This window comes from Apodemus sylvaticus, chromosome 17 (assembly GCF_947179515.1).
Source record: "Apodemus sylvaticus chromosome 17, mApoSyl1.1, whole genome shotgun sequence".
In the NCBI taxonomy this organism is placed as follows: domain Eukaryota; kingdom Metazoa; phylum Chordata; class Mammalia; order Rodentia; family Muridae; genus Apodemus; species Apodemus sylvaticus.
In genome coordinates, this window is record NC_067488.1 from 69,034,634 (window position 1) to 69,049,153 (window position 14,520).

General features: G+C 54.3%; 1 protein-coding gene across 1 annotated transcript in view; it reads left to right on the forward strand.

Moving 5' to 3' along the window:
- Fignl2 (fidgetin like 2) overlaps positions 1–14,520 on the forward strand; it is a 28,920-nt gene that overhangs the window by 1,188 nt on the left and 13,212 nt on the right. The window lies entirely within an intron of this gene.

Genomic DNA, 14,520 nt, shown 5'->3' on the forward strand with positions numbered 1-14,520 from the left:
GGGCTGTTAAAGGGACGGTCACTAAATCAGGATTAGGCCGTGGGGCTGTCAGGCTGCCGGCCCTGTCTCCATGGATACCTAATTTGGAGGAGAATAGAGGACGGAAGAATGTTTGTGTTGTCCGCACCGGCAGTAGAGGCTGAGCGGGCTCCTTGCTTTCAACCCAGTAGCTAGCTAGGAGTGGGGATCTGCTCCCCTTCCCACTTTAGGTTTACAGTCTGGGAGCTTCTCGGTTCCCGGGGTTTGACACCTCCCCTGGAGCCACCTAGTATTTGGAGTGGGCCTGGAGATGCTGCAGTCCAAAGACCTCTGACTGTACTGGGTAGTTTTGGACCCTGCCCGAATCCCATCCGAAACCCCTGAGCATCCTTCCGGAACCTCCCGTTCCACCCCCCCTCCCCCGCCCCCAGCACCCCTAGGCAGGGTGCGAACGTCCTTCTCTGGGTTTTAGTCCCGCCCCTAGGGACAGCCGTAACGGGGTGCAAGAGGGTGGCGATCTGCGGTGCTCCAGGATCCGCGGGTTTTCGACCACCCTGAGCTATGGGCAGGGGGGCGGGGCAGGACTTTCTCAGTCGCCCGAAGAAAGGGGAGGGTCTTGCTTGGATGGCCCGGGAGGGCGGTGTGACAGGACAGGCCTCGTAAATCGCCCTTACCCACATTTAGCACCATTTCATTTATTTCTACTTGATTCCACTGGTGCCCGCAGCAGCCAGAGGCGACCCTCATGCCCTTACTGTACGGTCTTCTGAGGGAAACCCTTTTGGGCCAACGGGAGTTTAGTTGAAAGGCAGGATTGGAGTTGCTCCTTCTCACTGTCTCTAGGAGTAGGAGAGGGGCTGGATGACCAGGGATGCGGTGGGTCTCCATTCTTTGGCCCTCAGACAATTCCGGTTCACAGCCAGATCAAGGCAGGGAAAAGGAGGGCAAGAGAGAGGAACCCAGGCCCCCGTGTGGTATTCCAGAGTCCATTCCTGCCTGCCTCCTGGTCATCCATGGCCGCAGCTTTTTATGGACCAAGAGTCCCTCCCCCCCTCCCCTGCCTGGCCGCCGCTTTATTGCTGAATCTCAGGCTCTCCACGCAATTTCACGCCTCTCTGCCTTTGCTCCTGCTGTTCCTTCAGCCAAATGCCTTCTCCATTGTCCCGGTCTTGCCACAACGTCCTCATTCTTCAAGGCCCAGCTAGGATGCCACATACCCCCCTGTGTAGCCTCCCCAGAGCCCCCATTTTGTCACTCGCCCCTCCCTCCAGCACGGCCTCGTAGCACTGCACCTGTATCGTTTTCACTGTGGCTGTGTCCAAACCAGGCTCTGCCTCCAACGCGCCTGCCTCACAGTGTACTTTGTACCGTCTGGGTACCCATAAATGCTGGTTGGGTGAGGAAAAGGAGCTTTGTGAAGACTTTGACCGGGTGGTCCGCAAAACCTGGAATCCAGTCACTCTGGGCAAGAAGCTCTGCCCTCCTGGGTGGTGGAGGCCCCTCCCCCCCACCCCTGCCCCCAGCGGCTCAGTTCCTCCTTTCTTTCTTCCCTTCTCCTTGGCGACCCTCTCTAACCCCCCAAGTCCGGGTAGGACTTTGCTCCTTTCCTTCTCCACAGACCTGCATTCTCCCCCCACCCCCACCACCATTATCATCCTGTTAAACAGAGAGGCCAGTCAGGATTCATATGGATCACATTAACAATTGCTTATTATCTGGCCAAGACACCCCCAACTCCCCACCTCTAGTTCCTACTGTTGCAGCTCTGGATCCTGAGGAGCCTTGCCTCCCCTCCCCCACCACTGGCCATGAAGGAGGTCAGGGGACAGGTTGGTTGGCTGCCCTCTCCTTCTCTGACCCCTCTAGCAGAATTTTGCCTCTTCTTGCCTTGGCACTTAATGACTTCGTCACCTTATATAATGAAAACCAGGCTCCGCAGGAGGCTGGCTCAGGAAGGTCCCAGGGCTACATACTGGAAGGGGACCAAGGCCTGGCACACCTTTAGTCTGTTGCCTCGATAGCTCCTGCCACCAGTGGGCAGAAGCCAGAGGAAGGGGTGAGGCACAGTCTCCTGCAGTCAAAGTCCTGGCTGACCCTGTTGTCTCCTGGGAACTAGAGGGCTAGTAAGGTAGAGAGGTTCTCCAAACTGTGTGACACTGAATTCCAAGGCTTTCCCTGCAAGGAAGAAAGGGGACAACTGTAAAACTGGATGTGAGCACTCAACCCTATAATCCCAGCACTAAACGGTCTAAGACGGAATTACCTCGAGTTCAAAGCTAGCCTGGGCCACACAGTGAGTTACATATCAGCTTGGGCCACAGAATGAGATCCTTGTCTCAAAACCAGCCACTATCACCAATAATTAAAAAGGGCCCGGGGTAGCTCAGTGCTACAGTATACGTATGGTGACCCAAACCACATTCAGGAGTAAAACAAGAAACCTAGTGTTTCCCGGAGCCACGGGAGTTAGCTTGAGTTGTCAACCGGGTGAGTTGGGCTTATGTTTAAGTACACATACTGGAGTCTAGCGTGAGGGCTAGAAGTTAGCTCAGTAGTAGTGTATTTGGCTAGAATGTACAAGGTCCTGGGTTCGATTCTTTTTTTTTCCTCTTCAAGACAGGGTTTCTCTGTGTAGTTCTGGCTCTCTTGGAACTCACTTTGTACATCAGGTTGGCCTTGAACTCAGAGATCTGCCTGCCTCTGCCTCCTGAGTGTTAAAGGCGTGTGCCACCATTGCTGGGCTCTGGGCTGGATTCTGAGCCACTAGGGTAAAATAACAAACTGTGGGTCTCTATCTTCTGACTTACAGAGCCCACAGAAATGAAAGTGTCCCCAGGAAAAGTGCAGTATCAGGGGCTGACACCATGATACTCTCTGTATTCTCCTTTAGCGGCTCTGGAACCCCTGAAGGCCTCCCCTGGTCCAGTCCCTCTGAGGTTCTGAGGCCAGCCAAGGCTTTCTGACCTCACTGGTGTTCAACCCATGGTGGGGGGAGAGGGGGGTGAGGGGGAGGGGAAGAAGGGGGGAGGGACTTCATGAGCCCTGCCAGGTGTGGGCAGCTGCTGGCATGACTTTCAGCTGGGAGGGGTCTCAGTGCAGGGGAGGGGTCAGGGTTGGACTGCTCCCCCTTCAGACGTGTGGCTTGGAAGTGCTGCGCTCGCCTTGGGAAGTGAGCTTCAGAATGTGTTTGTTGAGCGCCTCAGTGAGAAGGAAAATGAGCAGGGATCAAGAAGGGGCTGGCGTCCTTGACTGACCCAGGCCATAGGGCTGCTCTTGTTGTGAAGGGGACATCCCCCAGCTTGCCACACCAAGAAAACACTGCATCGGTGCACTCAGGCACCTTGCTGCCTTCAGTTCCGAACCGTGGACAGCTTTAGAAGTCTCCTGTCAGCTAGGGGTGGGCAGGAGTGCACAGTGAATAGCTGAGCCCACACGGTTTCCTTTCGTTACTTATTGCAGTGCTGTAACTTGGAGTCGGGCCTTGTACACGCGAGGTGGCCATTCCATCACCGGGTTCTATCTCCACACCCCCAAGCCTAGTTTCCATTGTCTAGTCCCGGACACCCAGGCAGCATCAGGATAAAGAACAGGTCTCAGGACTCAGAGGCAGGAGAGCCAACATGGCTCCCTGCAAGAGTTGGGAGACAGAGGCCTGCCTTCTTCTGTCCCATTCAGTCTCTGGGACACCTAGACCAGTGACAAGATTAGTCACTGACATGAGGAAGAGACCACGGTTCACTGTTTGACCCCTGGGTGGATCCCTACCTCCTGTATGTACGGACCTTAGTCGTGCTCCCGAGAGCATCAGCTGTGCTCCCTGAGATTTCTCCCACATCAACAAAGTTTTCATACTTGGAGCCAGAGTTAATCTCTCTCAAAACCCCTTCTCATATTTATTTATTTATTTATTTATTGATTGATTGATTGATTGTGTGTGTGTGTGTGTGTGTGCGCGCGCGCGCGCGCGCGCGAGTGCGCTCGTGCAGAAGTCAGGAGACAACTTGGAGGAATTGGTTCTCTTCCCACCAGGTGGTCCTAGGATGGAATCCAGATTGCCAGGTTTGGCAGCAAGCCCCTTACCCACTGAACTGCCTCACTGGCCCCTAGAGTCTCTCTTAAGTCTCAGCCTCACACTAGGTGTGGGGGTAGGGGGTGCCAACTCCAGTGTTGCCTGCCACAGGTGTCTAACGTGAACAGTGGTTGCTATGTGGTTGGAGGTCATGCTCAAGGTGGCTCACCCAATGCCCATCCATTGTTTTTATGTAGTATCACCTTCAAGGAACTTACAAGATGCTAGGCACCAGCAAAGAGGTAAAGACAGACAGGCTTTGGTCCCAAGATTTCCTGAGTAGAAGGGAACCTCTGAGGCTATGGCCACTCAACACTGTCCAGGGTGGTTTGGGGAGAGGCTGGGAGGAGGGAATCCTGGGAAGGGGCTTGTCCTTGGGAGTCTTGTGTCATGGGAATCACAGGCAACTGGGACAAGGGTCACTTAGCGCCGGCCTTCCTGAAACTCAGAGTCCTGTTTGACCCTTGGATACTCAAGAGTCTGGGGAGGTGTTTGTTCCCTGAGGTCAAAGGGGGAAAATACTAGTGGTTGGTGTACACTTCCCAACTGCCCCCAGCCCCCGCATGCTGCAACTCCATCCCCACAAGGTAGATGTCTGTTGGGGACAGACGAGCTCTCTAGGGACCCTGACCACCAGGAGAGATTGCCTCTTTTGCCTTCTTCCACAGAGATATAGCAGTTCATAGATGGCTTTGCTTCTCAGAATTACAAGAAGCTGGGGGTTTTCCATGAGTGGAAGTTTATTGGAACATCTTATGTCTGAGAAGTTCAAGCGCACAGGGCCTCTGGCAAGGGGATTTGCACTGGTCATAGTATTGGTCACAGCACGGTGGAAGGGCACATGGCCGTTAGGCTAAGGCAGAGGGAACTGGATAGGGACAACTGGGAGACAGCATCTTACTGTGTAGCCCTGGCTGCCTTGAAGTCACCGAGATCTGCCTACCTCTGCCTTATAAATGTTGGGATTAAAGGTGTGAGCCACCAGCTTAGACACCACTCCTCCTGTGGGAAGTAGTCCTGGGCCTTGAACCTGAGACCTAATACTTGCCAGATGGGCTGATTCATATCTTGGCCAGACAGGAATCCATTTGTGAGGGCAGAGCCTTCATGGCCCAACCACTCCTTTAAGGGATGGAGTGTCTATCTGTTTCTTTCTTTGTCTCTGTTTCTCGATTTCTAGTTGTTTTGTTTGTTCTGTTTTTTGTTTTAGATGTATTTATTATATGTGAGTACATTGTAGATGTCTTTAGACACACCAGAAGAGGGCGTCAGATCCCATTACAGATGGTTGTGACCTACCTGTAGTTGCTGGGATTTGAACTCAGGACCTTCAGAAGAGCAATCAGTGCTCTTAACTGCTGAGTCATCTCTCCAGCCTCCTCCCTTCCTTTTTTTTTTTTAACTGAGTCATCTCTCCATCCTCCCCCTTTTAAAATTAATTTTATTTATTTATTTTTTAAAGTCAGGGTCTTCCTGTGTAGCCTAGGCTGGCCTAGAGTTCACCCTAGCACTGACTGGTCTCAGGCTTCCAGACATTCTCCTACTTTAGTTTCTTTCCCAAGTGAAATACCGGCCGCCACACCCAGCTTCAGCATGAGTTTTAGTAAGGAGCCTCAGATGTAAAGCTCCGGGCCCTTGCCCTAGAAGAGCTTCCTTTGCGGGCAGACCAGGTGTCCTGTGGGGATGGCCTCTTCTGTCTCTTGTTTTCCTACTGTCCCACCCTCTTCAAGCCTGAGATTTAGATCCCCAGCCCCTCATTGAAAAACATGGAGCTGGGTTAGTGGGGGTAAGGGAGTTTGGGGGTTCAGCTTGGGACCCAGTAGGTATCCAGCAGGTGCCCGCCCATGTGGGAACTGCAGGAGAGCTTCCCAGAGGACAGGACAGCTCCAGTGTCAAGACCGTGTTGGATGTCCAGTGTCCCTGTGGCACAACATCTCCAGGTTTCTAGAACCTTCCCGTGGGCTGCTCTTCCATGAAGCCAGAAACCTGTCATGGAACTTTTGCTATTTGCCAAGGGGTGATAAGTGGCGGTCACTTTCTCTGAGTGTGAGAGTGACTCAAACCACTGCCTCGATTAACATTGAGGACAGAGGTCCTCAGCCAGGCCACAGGAACAGCCTGGGAAGATGCTGAGCTCTAGGCTTGACTGGATGGGAGGAGGTTTTAGGGAGCCTTACAAAAGGTGAGGGTGGTCAATTCGGATGGAGGAGCTAAGTGATATCCCCATCTTTCTACCTGTTAAATCGAAGGATATCCCTTTGGCCCGCCTATGCCAGCCTGTTGACTTAGACAAGGGAACTGCACCTCGATTTCCTTATCTGTTACAAGGGAATGCCACTCTCGGATTCTTGTGAAAACCAGGCATATAGAAGTGGGTAGTCATGTGCTGAGAACTTACCAGAGCAAGCAGAGGGGTGTCCGTGGCTGCTCAGTCTTTGCTTAGCACTCCCCAACCCAGTCCCCTCCCCGACTCCTGTTTGTCTTGTTCTCTCTGTCCAGGTGGCCCTGCAGCTATGGGAGTCATCCTTGGGGACAGCCCTTCCCACTCAACACCCAGGTGGACCGGCCCGGCTGCATGGCTGAGTGACTCAGCCCAGCACCCCAGGGCTGAGGAGAGGCTGGGAGGGCTGCCTGTCTGGAGAAGTGAGGAGTGCTGCCTGGGTCTGTTTTCTCGCCTTTGGTCAGACAGGCACTGTGAGGGTGCGTGCGCCTCTCATCTCTCCTACCACACTAACTCAAGGCAGCTAGATCCTAGGTCTGGCTGAGTGGAGGGGGCACGGAGATCTGAAGGAGACCCTGGGCTCCTGGCCTGAGTCTTGTGTCCCAGGACCTCTGAGAAGTTCGTAGATTAGGACAGTTTCCAAACGCTACTCCTTCCCTTTGTAGACAAACACAGTCTTATTTATAAAATGGAAAGTATTTTTCAGAAAAGATCACAGACTCCCCAGCCTGTGGAAAGGGCCTGTAGCTTAAATCTGGCCAAGCTCCCTAACGGTTCCTTCTCTCCCGCCTATCCAGCACCTAGTCCCAGAGGGCAGAGAACCTTCCGTGCAGACCCACAAAAAGACGGCCTGCTAGAAAGGAGTGACCCCAGCTCAGCGGCACAGCAGCTGATGGCTTCCTTCCTTAGTGCCTGTGTCTTCCCCACAGGTCCCTAACAGCCCTCCGCGCAGGCCTGAACTGCTCTCTCTGCAGAGGTGAAGCCAAGCTGGGCCTATCTCTGGGTCAGTTGATTTGGGGTGGGCCAGCGCAGGGTTCAACTACAGGTTCTTGAGTATTCAGAGGAAAACCCAAAACTATCTCTCCAAAAAGTAATTACAGAGATAGGCTCAGTGCAGGCTGGGAGCCTTTTTTCTGGAATGCTCTTGCTGGATAACTGTTTGCACCTGAGATGTAGAGCCTGTAGCTCCAGAAGGTCGCTGTCCTTAAATTATTATTGAAAAGCAGTACAGACCAGCCTCTAGCCCTGAGGCCTTGGTTCCCCTCACACATGCCATCTGTACCTGGGGAGTTGACGGGGGAGGGGAAGGATAAGGAACCGGGCATGGGGGAAAGCTGCAAGGGGTGCTTAGACAGCTTGGTCTATCGAGATCCGAGATTCATGCACAAGGGTGTTGAACAGGGAGGGGAGCTTGATTTAATGATTGACAGCAGCCGTCAATAAGCATCTGCATGGTGGGACAGTGGAGTGGGGCTGGAGTTGGCCTGGAGTCAAAGTGGAGTAACAGCTTGGGACTTCCTCAGTGCAGGCCGCAGGAAGGCAGGCGCTCAGGGCGCAGTGCGCACTGACAGCTCAGAGGGCAGACTGCTGTGGCTGCAGGCGGGAGTAGACAAGCCTGTGCCCCGTCAGAAGAAGGGATTGATCTCCTAACTGGATCCCTAACTTTAAAGGATTCTATCTGTTGACTGGACTGGCTTTGTGCTCTGTGCTGGGGGAACCTCTCTGGCAGCCAGACAGAAGGGTCGGAGTGCAGAGGTGGAGGTGTCAGTGTGGCACCAGCTGTAGGGACAGTTTCAGAGGACGTCAGGGAACTAGGTGCCTCGTGATATGGGATGCAGTAGTGACAAGTCTTAGGTGACTCTGGAGGGAGAGGGGGGAACGTTTCCTGGGTCGTGTGGATCAAAGTTCTTTGGACACCCCGATGGGCCCTATAGATTCTCACTTGGGTTCTTGACTCTTCAGGTCCCAGGGACAGTGGAAAAGTGACAGTTGGGATGGGTTAGATCTGGTCAGGGGACTCTCAGCAGGGAGACACATGCGGAGGAGCTTGCTTGGGCAGGTTCGATGTGACAGAGGAGGCATTATGAGGGCCCTGGGGTTCTATATGGACAGAGGAGAAGCTGGCAAAAGATGTCCCAGGATATAGACTGAAGGGGCCAGGGCTGGCTGAGCTAGCCTGGGAAACCCTGTGCTCTCAGGGACTGTCAGGTCCACAGATCGGTGAGGCTCTGCTCTCCCAGGGCCAGCACAACTCTTAAGTTGGCCCCTTCTCCAGAGTGGCTCTTCAGATGTGCTGGGTTTTAGATTTCTAGTTTTTGTTTTGTTTTTCTGGCTGGGTAAGCACTTTGTTTTTTAGGGGTCTCTGAGGCTGGAGCATGGAATGGACTATGAAGTAGCTGGTTCAAACCCAGCCCCGCCACTGCTCCTGCCTGCTGCCTGCTCAGCCCCAGCTCCCACCCGCACACTTTGAAAAGGCCCAGGACCCCCAGACACTCTGCCCTCCCTACCAGTTCACACTGGAGGAGAGATCGGAGATCCAGACTTGTCATTCATCTCATAGGCCAATGCCACGCGTGTGCTCACTCTGCCACAGAGAAGCCATGGCAGGAAGGAGGTCTGTGATCCCTCTCCCACAGACTGCAGCTGTTCTTGGGCCTGGCTAGAATGGCCCAAGAGAGCCCAAGCCATGGTCACTCTTCTGTTTGGCTGTTTAATACCGACCTACCTCCCTCGGGTCCATGGTGGGTCTATTGTCCTAGGTCAGGACTCTGAGAGTCAGCAAGGAGGGGAAAGAGGAACGTGTGTGCTGTAGAGTGGGCTTATGCCACCCACAGCCCTCTTCCTACAGTGGCTGAGAGAGAGAGAGAGAGAAAGAGAGAGAGAGAGAGAGTGATTGATTTCCGGATGGTGTGTGTATGTGTGTGTGTGTGTGTGTGTCCTTTCAGCATTTAGGAAGCACACTGGGCTGTCCTCACTCCTTCCTGCAGCTTCCTGGGGCCCAGGGGTAACTCTGTCCCTGACTGACTGCAATTGTTGCTCCAGGACAGTGTGGGCTAGCCTGGGCTGCCCTCCAAGATGCTCCTAGCTTGGAATCATTTTTTTTTTTAATCCAGGAAACACATTCTGCCATTCCTTTATCCCATCTCCAGCAGGCAATAGGTACACACAGGTCAGCTCTGGTGAGCCCCCTCTGAGGTCCCTCGCTAATCACCTGGCGTCTGAAACGGTGTTGCTGTTTCAAAGAGATTTAATTCTCTTTTACCAGATGATTTTTCTCTCAGACATAGGCATGAGGTAGAATAATTTGTGCTTTCTTTGAGGAAGACACAGGGATACGGACTAGTTTGGTATGCTCTCCTTAGCTTCCACAGTGAGAGAGTTTATGGACGATACAACCCTGACAGCCCAGTGTTTCTGAATATTGCCCTGTCCTGGGGGCAAGATGGGGTAGTGGAAGGACAGGCCTGGGGCTTCCTCAGTAGGGACAGCACCTGGAGAGGGTCCTGGAAGAGCAAGGTGGAACAGTGGGGGGGGGGGGGGGGAAGAGGGCTTCTGGTCTGGAAGTCAGGCCTGTGGCACCAGAGAAAACACTTGGAGTGGACAAAGGTTGCTGAAGCTGAGGTACCCCCAAAGGCAACCAGGTCACAGGAGGCACTGGTAGGTCCCTGAGCCCTTGTGGTAGGGCTGAGCTGTGTTGGCCGCCTTGTGTCCAGCCTCAGGCTCCTCCTCACTGCTGAGAGTTGTGGGGAGGGGCCCTGGGAGTCACCCTGCCCCCCCCCCCCCGTTGTGATCAGGCTGTTTGATCAGTGAGTGTGTAAATTGGGATTTTATGGATTGCTTATTCACTGCTGGAGCTGAGGCCCCCAAATTTCTCTGAGTCCCAGAATGTGAAGCTTCTTCCTGGGAGGGGGAGGGGAGGGAGAGGCTAGCTCCCCAAAGGCCCCACCCTCCCGCTGCGGCTCTTCCCCAGGCCCCAGGCTTTGTCAGTGGAGGGTTGAGCTGTTCAAATGTGCTAATACACTCCCTGGGGCCTGCTGGACAGTGGGACTTATTCCGTCAGTGCTGTGATTGGCCAGAGACCGTGAGAGGGTGTGTGTGAAAGCAGCTGTGTGTGTGTGTGTGTCCCTGTTTGAGGGAGGGGGTTGGGGGGATGTCCACCCTGCTCAGACCGCTGGACAGAGACAAAGGATCTTCAGCTAGCTTGGAACAAGGATTGAGCTGAGAACAAGCCGTTCCCTTACCTGGTCCGGCTGATGAGGGGGCCCACCTGTCTTATCTTTGCATCTCTACCTGGCCAGGGCTGGTGAACGGGTGTGTGGGTGTGCAAGCATGTTAAGTGGTGGGCCAGAGTTGCATCTGTTGGACTAATCCAGCTGAGATTATCTCCACCTAGGATTCGCATTGTCTCTCCCCACCCCCTCACTCCCCTTGCAGAGATCCACTTCAGCCCAGGCCTGGCCAGACATCAAGGCTGGGCATGGACTGTCCAGGCCTCAGGGGACACAGCTGTGACCCCCGGACTGTGTTGTCATTTGACAGAGCTTTCACCGCAGTTACATTTCTCCCCCCTCTGCCAACCCCCATCTGTCCTTGGGATTGGCTGAGGATGAGGATGGTGGGTGTGGTGGGGGAGGGGCACTTAGGAGCTGATGGGGGAGGGAGGCCCAGATGACAAACTGCCCTGTCCTGCCTAGTGTCCTGCTCTCCGGCCGGCCTGCCCCTCCTCTCCTCTCTCCGGGCAGACCAGACAGGCTGGGCTGGGGGAGGGGGTCGCCCCAGCGAGGCTGAGGCCCTCTCAGAGAAGCCGGAGTCCAGAGGGACCGGATGTAAAGCCACCAGGGAGGCTGAAGGAACAGCCTGTATCCTGAGGCCTGCCACCTGGGGCTGCCACCAAGCAGGCTGCAGAGCAGAGCCCTGGTGGCCATGAGAGCAGGAGCAGCCCCATCTAGAACTTTCCACAGTCCCGTCCTATATGGAGCCAGCGCACGTGACTGTTCAGTGCTTGGCATGTAGCCAATGCTATTCTGGGATTACATTTTAGTTTTACTAAGTTTGAATGGGTTTAAATGTAAATAGTTCCCCCCGTGGCTGGTGGCTGGTGGCTGGTGGCTGGTGGCTGGTGGCTGGTGGCTGGTGGCTGCGTTTTGGATAGTAGTGTGGGGTTAGAAGCTGTGGGGCTTTAAGTGAAGTGCTTGGTAGCTGATTGCATCTCTGCTCCACTGTGGCTGTAGCCAAGCATGACCTTTCCTGTCACATCATGCTCCTTTGGCCGTCTGTCGAGTCGCCCCACCTGGAAATGTTGTATATGTTCCTGTGGCTATAGTCTGCCTGGGTGTGGGGGGTGCTGAGCTGTCCTCTTGTGACCCCGGCAGGGGTTGGACAGCCACAGTAGGAAAGGGATCTCTGGATATAAGAGACTGTAGGGACTTCAGTGGGGCTGCCAGTCTGAGAAGGCTCTCTGGAGAAGGAGGAGGAGGAGGAGGAGGAGGGGGGGGAGGAGGAGCCCAGGCATGGTGACTCGCTGACTTTGGTCCTGAGCACATGGGCATCTGGACTAAAGGGGGAGCAGAGAGTAGGGCTGGATGCATGGATTGAGTCCCACGCCACCCTTAATGGCTATTATAGCTTGAGAGAAGCCCTGCCTCCTTCCCGGCCTCCATCTCCTCTGCTGTAAGATGGGAGAGGAGTGCTCTTTGCTGGTGCTCCCTGAGAAGAAAGGCGGGGCTAACTGAAGGCTTTGCAAACCCTAAAGCCCAGGAAAAGTGGACGGCTTGCTCCCCAAGGGTGCTGGCCCCCTGGCCGGGCCTCTCAAGAGGACAACAGATGGTCACAGCTTGGCTGTGACCCTGACTGAGGACACAGACAGGGTTTCTTGGCTGCCCCCTCCCCCCACCCCATCCTCGTTCGTGTATGCGCACACAGGGCCCAGATGGGGGCCACTTGGCCAGTTTTGCTCGAGCTGACCTCCTGCTGTTTGGCATTTGACATATGAGGAGGCGGGGGGGGGGGCAGTACCCCCCATACCCTCACCCTGGAAAGGAGCCAGGCTGGCGGGGAGGCCTCACTACCTCCAGGAAGCAGGGTCCCAAGGGCCCTGATCTCTTTACCATGTGTCCGTGGCCTTTGATGGGAATTCCGTTGCCCCCTTTGTCTTCTGTCAGAGGCCTGTGGGAGGGGAGCTGAAGGGAGGCAAGAGAGGAGGGAGGTGGGGTGGGCCCTGGGGAACTGGAATGGGTGCCTTTGGGCTCCAGTCCAGTTGGTGCTGAGTTCTTTCTTCTGGTGTTCTCAGAGAGGAATTCCCCTCTTCATCTATTGCTGGCTTCTCTTGCCATCCTACCATTTTAGTGAGACCCTCATTTCCTTATATGGAGACAGAAGAAGCAATTTAGAACCTCTTTGGGTGCCCATGTACCTACCCACCCACCCACCCATCCATCCACCCACCCACCCATCCACCTACCCTACCTATTCCACCCATCCACCCACCCACTCACCCTACCTTCCATCTACCCATCTACCCACCCACCATCCACCTACCTACTCCACCCATCCACTCACCCATCCACCTGCCTATCCACCCACCCATCCACCCACCCACTCACCCTACCTGCCCATCCACCCACTCATCCACCCGCCCATCCACCCACCCACTCATCCACCCGCCCATCCACCTGCCCATCCTAAATCCTATTACGAGTCACTGTGCGCCAGGCCCTGTCTCAGCGTTTGTCTTGGGACAAACAGGGAAGCACAGAAAGCTCCGGCTCTCGTGGAGCTTCTAGGGGGTTCCAGGGAAGGTTGGGGGCGGGGGAGAAGATGGCAGGAACATCAGGATGAGGGCCAGTGTGGGAAGTGAAGCTGAGCTGTGAGGATGAACAACCCAGGGTGGGAGCACCCATGTGGCAGGGATGACGACTGAGGCAGAGGACTCAGATCCGTCCACCCATCCTTACAGAGACAGATCTGTCAGGACCCGCTCAGACCGCTCAGAAGAATTTCAGCTTCTAATCTGAGAGGAGTGGGTAAAGGACTTGTGAGATGGCTCAGTCATGCTATAGTGAGGACCCAAGTTCTATTTGCCACAGGGAGAGAAACCCAGGCACAGTAGTATAGTGAGTAATCCAGCCCTGGGAGGCAGAAATGGATGGATTCCCGGAGCCCGGCTGGTCGCCGAATCAGTGAGCTGCAGGCTGGGCAAGAGATGTTGACCCAAAAAGTAAGGTGGAGGGCAACTGAGGAAAACCTTCCACATCAATCTCTGCCCCCCCACATGCTCACATGCACACTCACATGCTCACTTGCACACTCACACACATGCTCACATGTTCATACACATACACACATGTACACACATGCTCACATGCACACACATGCTCACTTGCACACTCACATACACACATGCTCACATGTTCACACACATATACACATGTTCACACATGCTCACATGCACACACACATGCTCACTTGCACACTCACATACACACATGCTCACATGTTCATACACATACACACATGTACACACATGCTCACATGCACACACATGCTCACTTGCACACTCACATACACACATGCTCACATGTTCACACACATATACACATGTTCACACATGCTCACATGCACATACACATGCTCACTTGCACACTCACATGTTCACGCACACATGGTCACAAACACACACAGATGAAGAAAAAAGTTTTTGATGGGTGAGTGGCGACACATGAGACATTTCAGAGCACCCCCCCCCAATCCCATGACTAGTAGGAGGCAGAGAGGACAATATGGTGATTGGGGTGAGGGAGAGGCACCCCTGAGGTGCTGAGAAGAACTTCTGCTCTGTACACAGTTTGAAGTCAGGACAGATAACAGCTAATGCATGAAGGAATGGACGGTGAGAGGTGGTGGTGTCTGCCTGAACCCTCAGAAGGAGGAAGCTGCTTTCTCTCTCCTGCAATGGAGAAGGCTGAGGGTGTGTGTGGGGTGGAGTGGTAACCAGAAGTTTGATCTGGGGCCAAGCTTTTGGTATTGTCTTGGTGTTTTGAGACAAGGTTTCATGAAGGCTGCCTTCAAACTCGTTACTTAGCTGAGGGTGACTTTGTGCTCCTGACTCCCCTCTCTCCCCCTTCCAAGCAAAACCCATATTCGGCAAAACCAGAACGGGGAAGTGGGAAGGGGTGGGTGGGAGGACAGGGGAAGAGAAGGGGGCTTACGGGACTTTCGGGGAGTGGGGGGGCTAGAAAAGAGGAAATCATTT